Here is a 13,895-nt window from a genome sequence, read left to right as displayed (position 1 = left end):
GCTATCGATATGGAACTCCTCTCTTGTATCAGGACAGTTTCTGGAGACTTGGAAGCAGGCAATTCTCATCCCCCTTTTGAAGAAACCCGACGCGGACCCTGCTGTTCTCAGTAACTACCGCCCGATATCCCTGTTACCCAAACCTGCCAAAATTTTGGAAAAAATAGTACAGGAACAACTATCGGACTATATTGAAAGCCATGACCTGTTACATGACTCGCAATCCGGCTTTAGGACCGGCTATAGCACGGAGAATGCACTTCTAGAGGTGGCGGAGACCGTGCGGGAGACTGTGGACAGGGGAGAGGTAGCCATGCTTGTGCTCCTCGACTTGTCTGCAGCCTTCAATACGGTCTCCCATGCCATCCTCCTTAATAGACTCCGTGAGATGGGGATCTGCGGCACCCCTCTAGCCTGGATTACTTCCTTTCTTACAGACCGCACACAACAAGTCTGACTTATCTTTTAAAACCCAGATTCAGAAAGTCACCTGAGCATGCTTTGGGAAACTTCATATGCTAAGAAAAATCTCTCCCTTTCTTCCCAAGGAAGCATTGAAGACAGTGAGACATGCCCTAATCACGTCGCACTTAGATTACGCGAACAGTCTATATGTGGGACTACCTGCCTATCTGCTTCACAGACAGTGCAGAATGCCGCTGCCAGGCTAATCTGCAAAGTCCCCTATCGACACTCAATCTCCCCTCACTTGAAGAAATTGCATTGGTTACCGATCACTGCTTGCGTTAAATTTAAGGCCCTGGTACTAGCTTTTAGAGCTCTCAGTGGTAAAGGCCCTAAATACCTGAGTCACAGACTAAAACCAGTCCACTCCTCTCTCAATCTTAGATCGAACCACCTTCACCTTCTGGCAACCCCCCGATTTCGTTATGCGAGAAAGGGAGGCAGAGCCTTCACAGTGGCAGTATCCAAGCTGTGGAACTCTCTGCCCATCAGTCTTAGGACTATTGACACTGAATCTCAGTTCAGGGGCAAATTGAAAACCTTCCTATTTTCAGGCCACTAATTCCTGCCCCTTCTTCTGCATTCCTCAGCGCCGGGACACCCCCGTTGGGGGTAGCTGTGCGCTCAATAAATGTCTATAATAATAATAATAATAATCCTCTGCACTGTGGGCCTTCATCTTTAGTGAACTGCTGGAGGACCTTTTGCGACCTCTGTGCCTTCAGCCTGTGGTTCCTCTTGATGGTCTTCTCCTGCTACAGTGGGCGTCTCTGCTTGCTCTGGCCTGCTCTGACTCTCCTGCTTGTGGGAAGTCCAATGGACCTTGCTGGTCCCAACGTTGCTCCTTCTTCACTTTCCACCCCTTTTTCAGCTGTCAAGGCTTGTTAGTGCTCCACTGGACACCGACCCCCTGGTTCTCGATTTCTGATGTAGGGCAGCTTGTGCATGGCTGCTGGTCTTCATCAGCATTGCATGGTACTGCAACCACGACTTTCCTGTTTACTTCTATTCAGTACTCAGCTGAGTTTCCACTCTTCACGCAGCCTCCGTGGGGCTCCTGGGTACTTAGCATGGGTGGTTCCTTCTGTCCCCAGCCCTTCTGAGTTTCCTGGTCCAAGTCCCAACTTACGTCACAGTTCGCATTCCACTTTCTTAGTTTGTGGTTTGGTCTCCCTCTGTTGACCACTGTGTACTGTGCTTAATTACCTCTTGCAATTGAAGTATTCTTGTGTGTTTGTGTTGATATCTCCGGGGAGGGGATATACCAATGTGTTAGGGAGTGTTTTGTAATAAGTAGACCTATTTGTATAACTACACTGTGTGGTTCTTTTTAGTTTAACCTACACCACATGATTAAATCAGGTAAAACCAGCTGCTTAGCACAGTGCACAGTCTAATTACCGATTCCCACATATCGACCTACAGAAATATTGAGTTGGAAATATCAAAGGTACAGAATATTGAGGTCAATAATATCGTTGGACAGAATATCGACCCGAAGGTAAGTAATATCAAAAATTGTTATATCGATGTAAGTAATATCGAAGTTAGTAATATCGATGTCAAATATATCGATGTCACTAATCTTGATGTTACTAATATCGGTATTTGTATTATTGTTATGTATTTTATTATGCATTTAAAATGTATGTGTTATATGTTACTTGTTTTAAATTATATGTGTACTATTTTTACATATTAATAATGTTATTTTTAAGTAACCCTGGGCGAAGCACTACGCTACGCTCGCAGAGTTTGCGAAGTTTGCGCAACTTCGCACTAAGCGAGCTGCACGTAGCACAGTGCGAACACGCGTAGTGCAGCGTAGCGTAGTGCAGCGCTCATTTTTTGCTTGTTCGCGGTCCTGAACGTCATGTTCGCGACCGCGAGTAAGCAAAATGACATCCCGGCGAGATTCTCAACGCGGGGAGGTAAGATTTCTCATTGTGAGTGGTTGCGCATGCTCGCGAGCGCTCTCAATGAGAAACTACCAGTTCGCGTTGAGAAAGCTGCAGCTCGAGTAATAATCTACTCGAGCAGCAGAAAACTACAGCTCGCACTGTACAAGATGCCGTTTTCAATGATTGCACAGTGCCGGATGCTTGTCCGCACTGTGCAATCATTGAAAACACATCTTGCACAGTGCGAATATGCTACTACGCAGCTCGCGTAGTGCTACGTGAAGTTTGCGTAGTGCGAAGTGCACTTCGCGTAGCGCTACTTCGCGAACTACGCCCACCCTTATTTTTAAGTCAATTTTATGTTTTAGTACCAGAGCGGGTTGTGGGGTTATAGGGGAATAGGGTGGGAAGTAATTTGATTATACTAAATTCATTATGAATTTTTAGGAATTATACATTAATTTTAATTATTTTTTGCCTTTTAGTTCTGTAGCGGGTTGTGGGTTTATAGGGGAATTGGGTGGGAAGTAATTTAATTGTAATTAAGTAATGATTTATTTTTATTTATTGGTATTGATTATTATTTTATTTTTAATTAATTATTACATGGCAATAAATTATTTTAATTGGTAAATCATTTTTTAATTGGTAATTAATGTTTGTAATTGGTAATGACTTTTTTAAATTGGTAATTACATTTTTTAATTAGTACTTATTTTTTTAATTGACAATTCATATTTTTAATCCATATTTAATATTTATTAATTGGTAATAATAACCCATAAAAAGTATATTTTGGTATAAAATAAGTATTTTTATTGTTTATTATTTTTTAATTGTTAATCAATATTTAATATGTTTTTGTTATGAAAAATATTTTATTGTCCAATATTTTTTATTTGGCAACTAATATTTATTCATTAATATTTATTGGTATTTATTGTTAATTTATTGTTAATTAATTATTGAATTGTTATTATGTTTTTAATAATTATTAATGGTTATTTGTAAATGATGTAGTTATTTAAAAATTACATTATGAATTATTTTAAATACAAAAATGATTTATAAGTATGTTATATTTAACTCCTACGCTATCCAACGCTTTCCCTACGGTTGCACTCTCTGGAGTAGGAATAGTAATTTTTACCCCTACGCTATCCAGTGCTTTCCCTACTGTTGCACTCACTGGAGTGGGAATAGTAATTTTTCCCCTACGCTATCCAACGCTTTCCCTACTGTTGCACTCTCTGGAGTGGGAATAGTAATTTTTACCCCAACCCCATCCAGCGCTTTCCCTACTGTTGTACTCTCCGGAGTGGGAATAGTAATTTTGACCCCTACGCTATCCAACGCTTTCCCTACTGTTGCACTCTCTAGAGTGGGAATAGTAGTTTTTACCCCTATGCTATCCAATGCTTTCCCTCCTGTTGCAATCTCTGGAGTGGGAATAGTAATTTTTACCCCTACGCTATCCATTGCTTTCCCTACTATTGCACTCTCTGGAGTTGGCTTAGTATTTTTTACCCCTACGCTATCTAACGCTTTTCCTACTGTTGCACTCTCTGGAGTTGGAATAGTAATTCTTACTCCTATGCTATCCAACGCTTTCCCTACTGTTGCACTCTCTGGAGTGGGAATAGTAATTTTTACCCCTCGCTATCCAATGTTTTCCCTACTGTTTCACTCTCTGGAGTTGGAATAGTAATGTTTACCCCTACGCTATCCAACATTTTCATTACTGTAGTTTTTTTTGGACTCTAAATAGTAGTTTTATATATTTAGCTGTTTAATATTTTTTGTATTATTTTAGATAATGTAGTATACAAGTAATACTTTCAAAATATTGAAAGTATATTTAATTTTTTTAATGTATTAAACATAATTATTTACTTTTTATTTATGTTATTGTTTTATGTGTGTAGATTTATTTGTAATTTATAATATTTTTTAATAATGTATATGTTATTAAACTAGTTATTAAATCGTATTATTAAGTAAGTATATATTATATATTTTATGTGTATGTTTAATTAATGTTTTATTATTATGTATGCTTTATTTATTAATTTTAAACATTACTAAATATTTTTAACTATGTTTATTTTATTTATGAGTACTATTTACTTTATTTTACACATTTTTTTATTTTTACAATTATATTTTTAATTACGATATTTTTAACATCCATATTTTGGTTTCTATATTTTTGTACTTACCATGTTTTAGATATGATGTCGATATTCTTGCCTTTGATATTCCTGTGTTGATATTTCTGTAGGTCGATATTTTGTAGGTCGATATTCTGTCAGTGATTTGCTTAGCACTCCTTCTGGATTAAGCCTGCTTTCAACAACTACCAATTAGAGAGCTTTTTAAGTTTGTCTCAGATCACTAAAACTACCATAAGGGCTGTCTGATTAGTGCATGGTGCTTCACTTAAATAAGTGTCAATCAATTAATCAATCAATCAATCAATCAATCAAGACACCTATAAAGCGCATTACATACCTGTTAGGGTCTCAAGGCGCTGTGCACTCTATAATAAGCCAGCCTCCTACACTTTGCTGGCATGTTTTACAGTTTAGGGTCGGAAAAGAATTGCAAATGTATAGGTACTGCAATAATTTTACACATAGATTTTTGAGTCTTTGATGATGTCCCACGCTGGCAAGAAACCTGTTTCCTTTTTTGCTGAGTAGACTGTGGATCTCGAGTTCAGTGTAGGAGATTTATGTATCATCATACTTTTGGCAGTGTATGCTACATTACATTATATGTTATAAGAGGCCCATGACACTTTGTTGAAATATCTGCACTCATTTTGCTTTCCAAGCAAATCTCTCCAGCCAACATTAGAACTTGTCTATGAATGCCTTTCCTTGAGCGAGAAACTAGTTGCAGGATTTGGGGAATTTTCATAGTGAATATTAATTATGCTAATATGTATTTCTTGTGTGCTAGTTTGTTCCATTGCATTTGGATTTCTGTCCATATCGAGGTTTACATTTGGGGTTCATATCTCTATTTGCTTTCTTTCTGTAGCATGTGTAGATAGTATGTTTCTGGATTATACTTGCTGCTTCAGGAGACCGGTATCCAAGTTTCTGTTATGTAGAGACTTTGGGATAAGAGGGCGTGGTACGTTGCTTGAGCTAAAGAAAGTGGTTACTACTTTTCATGAGATCTAACTAAAATTTGATAGTCATATTCTCATTTTTTTTCTTTTGCTTTCTCTCTCTCCCTCATTTTTCCACCCTCTTTCTCTTTCACCTTCTTCCTCTTTCCCCTACTTATTTTCATTCTGTTTGTTGTTGTCATCTTATCTTCCTCATTCTCATTCTTCCCCCTTCTCCCTCTTTTTCTCTTTCTCCTTGTACTCCTCCATCATGTTTCTCCTTTCTTTTTCTCTTTCCCTTGCTCTCTGACTCCTTCCTTTTTTCCTCCTCCCTTGCTCAAATTGTGTCTTTCATGCTATCTCAGTGTCTCTTTTCTGTCCTTCATTTGCTTTAACTCGTGGTTTAATATTTTCTTTGTATATTTCTCTACTTCTCTCTTGGCCTCAACTCCATGTTGTATTCAATAATGCTTTATTGGCATGACTTATTGGTTTACAATAGCCCTTACGGTTAGCAGGTAAATAAGTACTGCAGTATTTGTATTTTGATTTATGTTTTATACAGCGCATTATGCCTATAGGCATCAAAGAGCTAAAACATCTAAAAGAAGCAACGCCAAGAAGGGGTAGGTCAACAGTGGGAAAAGAGCCATGTCTTCAATTGCTTCTGGAAGGGCATGTGAGATTGTAAATTGGCTATAAGATCCCTGGAAATGACCACCATCTTCATGTTAGAGGATCTTAGTTGTCTTGTAGAGCAATACCAGTTAAATGCAAACATCAAAGCAAATGATCCTTGTTGATGTAGGGCCTTATGTATCATGCAGAGGGCTTTAAAATGTATTCTCTGTAGGATAGGCAACCATTGGAGAGAACATAGGCCTTCTCTTGCTGAGAGCTGCTTTGGTATATTTAAGACCAAATTGGCTGCCTCATTCTGGATCACCTGAGGTTCCTAGAGGAGAGGTTAATTGATGGTGAGATAAGGGCATTGCAGTATTCAAGCCTGGATGTCACAAGAGCAATCACTGTGGATAATTCACCAGGATGGCAGCATTAACCTGGTCCACTGGCGTCCAAATGAGATCTGCTGCTGCCACCAAGGCTGATTCCATGGTATGGCCATTGCGGAAACCATTTTGAGAAGGATCTAAAAGGTTTTGTGTGGCAATTAATTCCATCAGAATGTGATACATATGTTTCTCTCACATTTTGGCTGGAGCTGGCAAAAATTAGATGGGCAGTAGAGTTTTAAGATCATCCAATGCTCCATTTGAATTTTTCTTTAACAGGATTGCCTCCTTCCTTAATTGCGGTAACACCCCTGAACTAATAACTTTATTCTAGATCTTTTCTAAATGGGTCATTACAATATCTGGTGCCACTTGGAGAACTTTGGGGGAATATGGATCCTCCAGGGATCCTGATGTCAATTGCATTAAAAAACATTCAGTTGAGTATAGGTTATATAGGAAAAAGAAGATAAAAAACCAGAGGGTTAATTGGTTCTAGGATTCTCCGTCCTCCATGGGAGATGAAGCCCGCCTTCCACCACATTAATTTCAGAAAAAACATTCATGACTTTGTCTTTAACATAGTCTGATATACTACTGCAGAAACATTGACAGTTTTCAATAGATTACTGGATAGGGAGGTTAGATAACACTTTCACTGTCTTAAAATGCTCATTTGGAACATTCAAGGCAGCACATATTTTACCTGTGTAGTAAGCAGATTTGGCCTCTTCAATAGGCCTATTATACATGGAGATAGCATCTTTATGTTTATTCCTTCCTCCTGAGACAGAGTGGTCCTCCATCTATGTTCTCATCTCTGTAAGTGTTTTCTTTGGGCTCTTAATTCCTCGGCAAACCAGGGTGCAGATGCTTGTAATATCAGACATATCTTCTTTTTAATGGGGCATTCTCTTCTATTGCTGTTCTAATCCATATACTCCAGTATCTTTTTACATACAAGTCTTTGGATCGCTGATGGTGTCACAGGCTGACGGGTATTATGTGACCTTTTATGCCATCTCTTTTTCTTCTGTTACAAGGACATAGACCTTCAGTCTATCTTTCAACTTTCTTGTACGCTGATGATCTTGTGATTTTGGATCAAACAGAAATGGACCTACAAAGGAAGCTAAACGTGTTCAATAAGTACTGTGATAAAAAGCTCTTAACAGTGAATATGGAAAAAACTAAGATCCTATGTTTTGGAAAGAGGGTAAACAATTTTAATTGGTTTTTAGGACAGGATAAATTAGACATAGTAAATGAATATAAATATTTAGGCCTCTGGTTTAATGGCGCATTAAAGTGGAATACCCACTTGGAGGCACAGAAGGCAAAGGCCTATTCGTCTGTCTGTGGGCTGAAAAAATGTAATAAAGATTATGGCGATATGTCACACAGACCGCTTTTGAAGGCTTTTGAAGCAATGATCCCCCCACAAGTGCTTTATGGAACTGAGGTGCTTTTTCTGAGCGGTAAAAATGGGTGGGATCGGGAAGAAGGAAAAATTGTGAAGATGTTGTTGTCCTTACCAAATAGCTCCATGATTCAAGCAATTAGAATGGAGGTGGGTTTAACATCATGGGAGGTAAAGTCCCAATTGTCTCTAATAAGATTTTGGAACCGACTGGAGACTGGTGGCGATGAGAAGGTTTCAATCTGGTGTAGAGAGGAAATTCGAGTAAGCAGCTTACGCTGGGCGCGAGATGTGAAGAAAACCCTCCAGACGGTAGCTGCAAACTTGAAATTGAGCCTTTCCCAACCACTGTTAAATATAGCGTGTACGAAAAAGATGCTTAGAGACCAAGGGCTTGATTACTCTAGATCAAAAGATATGGACTATCTAAGGCTAAAGAAATCAGTGAATTGGGTAAAAAAATGAGTGGGAAAAGAAGGTTCGGTACCCATACCTGGATTTATTGCCTAGTAGATGGCTAAGAAATGAAATTTTGAAGATTCGGGTGGGACTAAATCCATGGAAGATTGAAAGAAAAATAAGTGTGGCCCTGATCCATCCGGATGGAACTTGCAAATGTGGTCTAGGTGTAAGGAATAATATTTTACATATATTGTGTGATTGTACATGTATTTTAGCAATTCGGAAAAAAAATTTACGTCCAATTTTTTTAAAAAATGAGGTGTTCTCACGGGCTGAGGCTATTGGCCTCCTTACAGAAATGTCTTCTTTGGATACTACAATTGCGTTGGGGAAATTTCTGAAAGCAATACGAGAATATGTAATGGAGACAACAAAGGAGAATGGGAGAGTTTGAATTTATAGAGTCCCAATTTTATGTATATGGCCCTCATAAGTGTTGTAATTGTATAAAATGAACTGTGTTTTTTAATATTGTATGCATATGGTTTTACAAGTGCTGTAATATATAAAATGAATTGTGGTTTTAAATGTCTTATCACGATACGCGATCCATTGTTCTATGTATGGTTTATAGACTATGGTCTAAATAAACTTATGTGTTAACAGTAAAACAGTATCTTTCAACTTTGTCAATTTAGTAACCTCAACTCAAGACAAAAATCAATATAGTACTAGTTTCTTTTTTCTTCAGTTTGGGTGTCACCTCTTTTTATGAGGCCCAGATCGTCTCATTGGCGTATTCAGACTTGCTTTATTTTTTACATCTGTCTTTCTCACCCTATTAGAACTCTAGCATGTGATGACAGACTATTTGATCTGTAGTTTGCATGTGTGGTTCCTAACAAATGCTCTGCTAGGGAATAGCTTCTCTTTCTTGTTTTGTAGGATTTAAATGTGATCTGTCTTCTAGTGGGTTGCCCGTGGTTGTTTCTTTTCTTTCACATACTCTGTTTTTTAGATTATCCTACGTCTTTTAGAGTCTTGCATGCCTCTTGTGCGTGGTTTCCCTTCCCACAATCAGGAGAGTAGTTGTCCTATTTTGCCTAGTTCGTATGACTTTGTAGCTGAAATATTTATTTTTGCTTCTCTGAAGGTGCATCCAGAATTTCACAATCCATTTTTGAACGTCAAGTAGTACTTTTGCTGAAGTAACTGCTGAGCATTTTTTTCATCTGTGGAAGAAAAACAGGCAAATAGTTTATTTTGGCTGGAGTCCCATTTGATGTCATCAATTGATGTATGAAGAGTCCCAGCCTGTATCGAAGAATTGGACTGATCAAATGATATATTTGGGAGCTTCACACAAGAAGCTTTGCTTTTATAGTGCTTGACACTTGCTGGAAATGCTTTGATTGGGCATATTTTGTAGAATAGAGAAATATTATTCCTGAATAGGAGTGTTTTTCGTTGTTAGTTGGGTATTACATTGGATTTATTCTGGAAGATTATGATTTTGTTTTATGTATTTAACTCACAACAAGCTACACTAATTTTGCAGTATTTTTATTCTTTATTTTAGGGTTTCTTTGTTGGTAAAAGGGAAAACAAATCATCTGCTACAAGAGCCAGCTAATCTTTGCATCTACTAGTAGTAATCCCAATTATTACACAATCAATCAATCAAACTTACTTTATTCGATTAATACAAAATAAATCATAAAAGTGCAATTATATATCGTAAGTAAAAAATTTCAAAAAAAGCAATTCATCAATATCAGCCAATAAATGATTTCCTGGTTTTCGGACACATACATAACAAGCATTGGCATAGCCAATAGGTCTCGCTTTTGGTATTTTGTAAGTGGTTAGTTATCCGATAGATATTCTTATGTGCAGTAATATAAGGTATTGCATATATAAAGATTTATAAGGTCTTGAAGATGATATGTATTGTTTTTTTGTTATCGCAAATACACGTAAAGCAAAAAGTGTGTATTTGTAGGCGTACATGTTTGTAAATGCAATCTACCGTTTTTGTAATAGCATTTTGTTGCATGACTGTATTACCTTGTTAAACCATTGTTTATATTGACTTAGCTCTATAGTTTACTACATGTGTATGCAAAAGAATTGTTTTATAACATAGTTTATTGTTCACTTTTGAAAGTATTTGTGCTAGATATGAACAATAATATGATTAGAAAAAATAGACCAATTTGTTCATTCTGTAAAATTTTAATTTGCAAATTTAGTGGTAACATATACAGAGCACATCTTAATGCACAAAGGTACGCAGGCCAAAATATATGCCAGCAAGTAGCAGGCGGAACACACAAACACCAATAATGTAAGACCATTTTCCAGAATACATACTACACGGAAAACGAACAGTTCACCCCTAGACTGCACGTGCCTGTGTCAAGGGTTTGTACAGAAATCATTACAGGAGTAGATAGATATTGCATTCCAATTGTGTATAAATAGTGCATGTTCCCAATTCACACATACATAAAGAGCTGCACTTCATACGCTATCACTTACATAGCGTCCACTCCAAATACTGCCAAAGTACACCAAGCGCATTTCCAACGCACACGGATAGCACTGTAGTGAACATGTAACAACGTGAACTACTTCCCACAAAGGTGATAACAGCACTTCGCTATTGTATCTAATGGAATGACATCTACAGACATAATCAATGAGGGACCCAGGCCCACCAATCCCAATAATCGCGTCTCACATTAAATAATACAAAACAACATGTGATATGCGTACATCAATAGTTTCCAGAAAAATCGTAGCTAACGTGACAACACGTCTTTGCATGCTACACTACCCGCATGGAGTCATACAAACACAATATTCACCACAAAAGACATGTTCCAACATAGGCTGCACTGGGTCACTGACATAATATTGAGTACAAAAATATAGAATTACAAAAATATCGATGACAAAATATAGAATGCAAAAATATCGAAGTCCTATCTACCAACAGGTAAGTACAAAAATATTGAATCAAAAATATCGTTAAAAAATATAGTTAGTCAAAATATCAAATTTTTTAAATGTCTTAAAAGTAATTTAAAATTAATAAAATAATAAATATAATTAACTAAAACATACTTAAAATACTTAAATGTCCTTAAAATTAGTAAATAATTAATTTAAGTTAAAAAAAGTAAACATACCATTTTTTAATATATATATATATATATATATATATATATATATATATATATATATATATATATTAACGTAATATTAATGAAAAATATACAATATTTTTACTGTAGGATAGCGGGAGAGTAACATTTACTATTATCACTCCAGTGAGTGCAACAGTAGGGAAAGCGTTGCATAGTGTAGGGGTAAAAATTACTATTCCCACTCCAGTGAGTGCAACAGTAGGGAAAGCGTTGGATAGCAGGAGGGTAAAAATTACTATTCCCACACCAGAGAATGCAATAGTAGGGAAAGCGTTGGATAGTGTAGGGTTAAAAATTACTATTCCCACTCCAGAGAGTGCAACAGTAGGGGAAGCGTTGGATAGCGTAGGGGTACAAATTACTATTCCCACTCCTGTGAGTGCAACAGTAGGGAAAGAGTTGGATAACGGGAGGCTAATAATTACTATTCCCACTCCAGAGAGTGCAACAGTAGGAAAAGCGCTGTATAGCGGGAGGGTAAAATTTACTATTCCCACTCCAGGGAGTGCAACAGTAGGGAAAGCGTTGGATAGCATAGGGGTAAAATTACTATTCCCACTCCAGAGAGTGCGAAAGTAGGGAAAGCGTTGGATAGCGTAGGGTTAATAATTACTATTCCCACTCCAGAGAGTGCAACAGTAGGGAAAGCGTTGGATAGCGTAGGGGTAAAAATTACTATTCCTACTCCAGTGAGTTTAACAGTAGGGAAAGTAATGATTTAATATATTAATAAAAATAAATTAAATATCAATACCAATAAAACATTGATTAAAAGTAATTGCCAATTTAATATTGTGTATGTAATAATTAATAATTAACATTCAAATACATATTAGTTATTACAAATGTATTACCTATTCATAATTAATTACCAACTAATTAATTGTCAATAACAAAAATGAATTAATAATAGAAATTAATACCAATTAATAATTAATTAACAGTAAATTAATTATCAATACACAAAAAGTATTTTTAATATGTAATTAATTACAATTAAATTACTTCCCACCCTATTCCCCTATATACCCACAATCCGCTACAGAAAATCAATTAATACATTTATCGTAATTATCAATTAATCAATTAATACAAATTAAATACCAATTAAAAAAAGAATTACCAATTAAAAATTAATAAACAATAAATTAAAAATCAATACCAATAAATAAATAAAAATTATTTACTTAATTACAATTAAATTACTTCCCACCCTATTCCTCTATAAACCCACATCCGGCTACAGAAAATAAATTAATAACATTAACATAATTATCAATTATTCAATTAATACAAATTAATTACCAATTAAAAACTAATTAACAATAAATTCAAAATGAATACCAATAAATAAATAAAAATATTTAATTAATTACAATTAAATTACTTTCCACCCTATTCCCCTATAAACCCACAACCCGCTACAGAATTAAATTACGCAAAAATTAAATAACATAAAATTCATTACTTAAAATAAATTACAAAAATAATATACACTTTCACACATATACTAGCATACAAAACACTTTAAAAAATTCAATAATATTACAAATTCTATATATTTTAATCCCTATATTATATACCTTTATATTTTGACTGTCTATATTTTAAAAATTGATATTAAATTACTTACCTTCAATTCAATATTTTTCACCACTATATTGTGCCCATTCGATATTTTGTCCATTCTATATTTTTACTTCGATATTATGGCTATTCTATATTTTGAATTCGATATAATGTCTAGTTACCGGCTGCACTGTTGGAAAAAACTGTATGCATCCAATGTTTTAATCAACCTAAACAGAAAGGAACTCTCCATAACGCTGCGTTGAAGCAATGGGGCATTAGAGCAGTATCAACTAGACCAGGTGCCAAGCAACAACAACCAAACTGCAAGTCCGAGTGCGCAGGTGCCCACAGACAGTCTGGGAGAGCTTTATAACTAGGTATTGGACGGCATGACCTGACGGAGCTGCACACAACCTGCGCGCTCCAGCCCTTCGCAACCGCACGACCATGGAGACGGTAGAGATGACAAACTTCAGCTCCTTACCTGACACAGCACACACAGTAGTGTGGCATAGGCCAACAATGACTGGCGATCCATCCCACAGGGCTTTGCCTACACAGGCAGAGGTCAGGTTGAATAAATGTCCAAGAAGCTTAAAAAAAGGGATGCAAGTCTGCAGAGAAAGCGTCCCGTGCAGGCGGGCTGGAGTTTGTCTCCTGCTGCCTCTCGGAGTCTCTGAATATGGACATAGGTTGGGCACCACAGCTCTAGTACCCCCCTCACATTTGCAGGGCACCACCCAGAAGATGCAAACAGCTAGCAAAGCCGGAGACAAACAATGGTTTCATTTG

Source organism: Lissotriton vulgaris, chromosome 10, assembly GCF_964263255.1.
Source record: "Lissotriton vulgaris chromosome 10, aLisVul1.2, whole genome shotgun sequence".
Taxonomy (NCBI): domain Eukaryota; kingdom Metazoa; phylum Chordata; class Amphibia; order Caudata; family Salamandridae; genus Lissotriton; species Lissotriton vulgaris.
The sequence above is the reverse complement of the archived record's forward strand: the minus strand, read 5'-3'. Positions refer to the sequence as shown.